This window comes from Carassius auratus, unplaced genomic scaffold (assembly GCF_003368295.1).
Source record: "Carassius auratus strain Wakin unplaced genomic scaffold, ASM336829v1 scaf_tig00017057, whole genome shotgun sequence".
NCBI classification, from domain to species: domain Eukaryota; kingdom Metazoa; phylum Chordata; class Actinopteri; order Cypriniformes; family Cyprinidae; genus Carassius; species Carassius auratus.
The window spans coordinates 1-5584 of record NW_020524734.1 but is presented as its reverse complement, the minus strand read 5'-3'; the positions used below and the strand labels follow the sequence as shown (position 1 = coordinate 5584).

At 34.7% G+C, this 5584-nt stretch overlaps 1 long non-coding RNA gene across 1 annotated transcript; it reads right to left on the bottom strand.

Annotated features, from left to right (window-relative positions):
• Positions 1 to 3278: 3278 nt before the first annotated feature.
• Positions 3279 to 5584, bottom strand: LOC113075435 (uncharacterized). Its single transcript, XR_003280933.1, has 3 exons — positions 5565 to 5584; positions 5268 to 5438; positions 3279 to 3315 (listed from the first exon to the last, which is right to left on the bottom strand). It is a non-coding gene; the product is annotated as an uncharacterized LOC113075435 (long non-coding RNA).

Below are 5584 nucleotides of genomic sequence, written 5' to 3'. Positions count from 1 at the left end.
AGTTGATTTAAATATGAATCCTGCATGTTCTGCGTGTCTATTACACACACAGAAGCGTGCGATTCCAGTGATTTCGAGATTTCCTCTCACTAAATAAAGACGTAAACACTTGAAGAACATCTCAAGAACTGCACTGAGAGTCACTTCATGAGCATTTGACCGTTTGATGAACTAGCGTCATATTTCACATCATAGACTGTAGTATCACATACACAGAACTGTAAAGGTACAGTAACCCGTCAAAATAAAAGTATTTGCCAGAAATCTATTACTATTGTTCAGCAGAATGTACATAGCCTACTACTACTACTATTAAAATGAAACGAACATAATTTTTTAAAGGAATAATCACACAACATTTCTTCCATGTTTTATTTTTAATAGTAAATCCCCTTTGTTTACCAAAAAATTTAGTTTGCTTAATTTTATATAATTAAAAGATAAATTAAATGAATGTTTTATGCCTTCCTTTGATAACCAGAAAAACATGGGCGTAGGTTTAGGGGGGGACGTTAGGTACTAGTCCCTATCAATATTTTGAGATGACAAATTTGTCCCCACCAATATTTAGCAAACTCCTTTGAACTGCTATTTGGATCTTTGCACTGCTATTTGGATCGATTCTAACGGCCAGGACGACGACAGTACAAGAAACGCCATAATTTGATTGGCGGTGGGGTATCTGACAGGCTACACGCATGGGCCGGGACTACTTTTGTGCTTGCACTAGCAGCGAGTGGGTGGTGTGTGTGCGCACGCATGTTGACGATGTCGACGATAAGTTACAAGGGCTGTCTCTCTGCCACACACAAAGGCCAGAGTAAAAACATTTTAATATTCCGGGTTTTTTTTTGCCCCTTACTTTGTAGATGCCACCCAAGAAGAAGAAAGGGGACAAAAAAGCTTTTTCATAAAGCAGAGTCAGAGCGTAAGTAAGCAAAATAACTAGCTTGCCACAAAAATAAAAACTAGCAGTAGTGACTGACCAGGCTTTCAAATGCAGATTCTGTGGAAAATAGTATTAACTGGTGATAGTATGCGTAACCCAGGATGATAGAATGCTACGTTAGCAAGTAACTGAATGTCAATTAGCCTGTACCTTAACTTAGAATCTTGCAGTCAACATAAACGTGAGTGTACTGGAGGGTAAATAGTGTTTATAATAGAAAAAGGTTATTATATTTATTTATTTAGATTTGTTTCTTTGTGGCAGATTTATTTATTATTATTATTTTTTGTTAGTGTAAATACTAATGTACATAATAATTTATTTTAATAAAACGTTTGGTTGTTCAGCATTACACAGTCTCAGATTTTTATTTTTTGAGAGTGCATTTTTGAGATTATACAGTTATACTAAATCACCATTAAATCACTGGTATTTTACAACAAAATAATTGTTGGATGGGGTTATGGGGATGTCCCCACCAAAGCTGAGACCAAACCTACGCCCATGCAGAAAAATGTAAATACACAGAATTTCTGAAGGGAAAAAACATTTCACATTTTAACTAATTAAGTTGTTTTTTATGCATTTAAATAATTATACATGCTAAAACACATAATTAGGTAACAATAAAACATATGGTGAAGAAAAATATAAAACGTTTCATAGGACCCTAAACGTAATATTTGGCATATTTGTTTTTGAAGTAGTTTTTGGGGGGTTATTTTTCCTGTAAAGATATCGACATATATATCGTATATCGAGATATACCAAAATACGGGTTTTATGTTTACAGGTTGTGTGTGAAAGCACGCAAATATTCCGGGAAATCACTGGCAGTGTGAAAGTGCAAAATCTAGCGACCCGGGAACAATTGCCAGGACACATTACCCGTGTATTTTCCAGAATCGCAGTGTGAAAGGGGCTTGAAAGAAACTGAACATTATTTATAACATTATTACCTGTAATCCATAGCCTCATGCAAACAGGGAGTCTGATTCTTTTCTGGAAACCGGTTCTTTTGGACAGTTATTTTCCAGTTATTTCCAGTTTTCATATTTATGCAATAATGTAACGTATACACAATTACATTACCGTATTAAAGCTCCCAAAAATGACGTGAGAAACATATGTTTTACATATCTAAAGCATATAAAAAAAATTTTTTTCATTATCCATAAGAAACCATAAAAAACATTAATTTTCCCCTTCATTCAAAGTGCTCTGTTCATGCATGTGCATATCACTAGCTCAACTGTCTTTGGTCCAAGTCAGAACCATTTCCTCACTTCAATGACGGCACAGTCATGGCCTAATAGTTAGAGAGCAACAGGGAGGTGGGGGGAGTGAAAGACCAACGCTCTCTTCAACCTTCAATACCGCGACTAAGGTATTGAGCAAATCAACGAACCACCAAATGATCTAGGAGTAATCAAATTAACAAACAAAGACAGTGTTTCCACCTTGTGAAACAACTGATTAGTGCAAAATAAAGTAATGCAAACAGTAGCATTTAAATTGTACTTGTTTTTAATTGCCTGTTTAATTGTTCCATGTGCTTTGTTTACTTTATGAAGTTGCACTAGGACAACTGCAAAATACCTCTTGTTTACATTACTAGTAGTCATTCAACATGTTAAATAATTTAAAATACTCACGTCAGTATGTTGACTTTACAGTGTTTATCCTGCAGTAAAGCAGCAATCTGATTCACTCGTGTGTCTCCTAGTTCCTGTAAACTCAGATTCAGTTCTCCCAGGAGTAATGGGTTTTTACCCTGGACTTCAGTTTCAGCTTCTTCTGCAGCAGGACCCGAAAACCTGCAGAAGGGAATTTGCAGAAACACGCTAAGGTTATCAAACATTGTTTGTAGTGAAAGCTCTAGTTACTTTTAACAGTTTTACTTTGAACATTTAAATACACAAATATTGTTTTTGAAAAGAAAGTCAAAAAGTCACAATTTTTCAAGGGAAAATCTATTTTAGTACAAAAGTAGACTGAAACGTCCAACAAAGCAAAAGTACACTAGATCATAATTCTCCAAAATTAAATGACCATCAAGATCTTTCTGGAATTAAGCAGATAAGAAAGGGTAGCAAATGCATAATTAGCTGGTGATGACACAATTATTTGCGATGCTACATAACATTTTTCCATGAGAAATTTCCACAGTTATATTTTTTTCACATCTCACCTCAGTGTCTTCAGTTGACAGTTTGGATCCTTTGGTAAATCATTGAGCTCCTCCACTCCTGATTGTCCAGGATCATTTCCTCTGAGATCCAGCTCTATCAGGTGTGAAGGGTTTGATCTCAGAGCTGAAGCCAGAGCTTTTATAACCTTCTTCTGTGATACTGCAGTCTGAAAGTCTAGAGCAAAGATGAAAAAAAAAATTGAATCTATTATAAAATTTATTTCAGTGAATGTTTTTGTTTTTTAAATCATAAAACCTCAAATACACTAAATTTATTTTCTCTTCTGATATAGCTATGCTTCTCCTGATTCAAGATTCAATGGAATCTGAGAGCTGTCTGACCGTGTATAGACAGCAATGCAAATGAAATGTTCCCAAGTCCAGAAACATAGCAAGGAGATCTGTGAATGAATCCATGTGACATCAGTGGTTAATCCGCAATCATACAAAGCTATGAGACTACTTTTTGTGCGAAAAAAAAATACTTTATTTAACAATTTGTCTCCTCTGCATCACCCTGGTGCCATTTTGGAGAATATCTGCTGGACCTATGGTGTTCTGTGTCAGCTGTGTCATGCCAGAACTGTTTCCTACATTGTTGTGATTTGGTCTAAACGTAAACAGCATATCGGCGTGACACAGCTTACACTAATCCATGATTATAGCAACTGGTTTATATGGGTTTGTATCTAATATGGACTTGTATCTTCTATTCTTGTTTGACTCCTCAAGCATAGCTCTTTTGTCTTTCAAATATAAAGATATAAAAAACTACTATCAAGCCAACCAATAATGATGTTGATATACTCAAAATATGAAGGGCTATTAATTTCTTTCTGAGAGAAAACCAGTGCCTTATCATCAGCATACTTTATGATGGCACAATTATCATCATCACACTGCAGTGCATTGATATATACAGAGAATAATATTGGAGATAATACACATCCCTGAGGTACTCCAGTATTTAAAACCAAGCAGTCTGACATGACATTATTGATACAAACACGCTGTGGTCATTTTATTTTTTTATTTTTTTATTTCTTGATCCATAAAATCAACCAACTACTAACACCTAAATTGTGAAGATGCTTTAAAAGAAGGTTAGGTTGGACAGTATTAAAAGCAGATGAGAAATCCATGAAAATTATTCTAAAATACATATTTGACAAATCTAAATGATGTTGAAACTTTATAAAAAAAAAAAAAAAAGTAAGAGAGGCATCCACAGTGCTCCGATTGACTGTGTAGCCAAACTTCATCAATAAACCTCATCAACGTGTGTATCACCTGTTCATATTCATGTGAAGATGAGTTTGGTGGTGGGGTATGTGTCGAGGGGGGCATGGTTTAGCGGGGTTAGCAGTGAGTAAGTAGGTCAAGTGCAGAACTGCATTCTCTTGTTTCTCTTTACAGTGATTGACGTGGGGAGACTGTAAAAGGCCGCTGGGAAATGGAAGTGGCACAGAGAGAGACAGACCGAGGACTCGTGGATGGTGGTCTGTGGAGCGGAAGATAATATTGCCTTAGTGATGTGAATTTATGTTTACTTTTTTATGCGTGTGGATGCACCGTTGTTTGAAACCGTTAATTCCTGAATAAATTACCATAAGTCTCAGTTTTTTCCTCAGACTCTGACTTTTTTCTTTCCCCTAAATAACTTTATCACAACTATAGCCTAATATTGTATATTACCTACTTTTATATCTTTACATTTGTATTGCATTAAACAATTTTGTACATTCCTTACGTTTAATTAAAGAAAGATGAATATTTTGGCAATAATTATACTATACTGCTTAGGAAAAACAAATGAATTTGTGCTATTTTTAATTTTTTTTTTACTTGTTTTTAAGATATTTATTGAGTTTAGTTCAGTTTATTGATGTGTTTGCTTTTATTTAAATACAGTTAACACATTTCCATTTTAATTTTAGTTATAAACTGGTAATCTTACGTTTTCCTATTTCTGGAGGTGAAGATTAATATATATATATATATATATATATATATATATATATATATTATATATATATATATATATATATTATGTCCATAATCTGCCAATGTGCAATACTGATCACACTGCTGTGGTGTTGAGAGTAGCTGATGGTAAAATGTACTCACTTGAGTATCTTCAGCTCACACACAGGATTCTTCAGTCCCTCACAGATCACTTTGACTCCTGAGTCCAGCAGACGGCTGTTGTTCAGGTTTATCTCTTTCAAGGTGGTTTTGGAGGAGAGAACAGTAGCTAGAACTGAACAGATTTTCTCTGTTCGCTTACAATTACTCAGACTGAACAGAATAAAAAATAGTTAATTAATATTCAGGACATATTCAACACACACCGGATCAATAGGGTTTTATATCTGATCTTTAATAATGATAAACAAGAGTTATTAATGTCTATAAATCACTCACTTAATTTTCTCCAGTTTGCT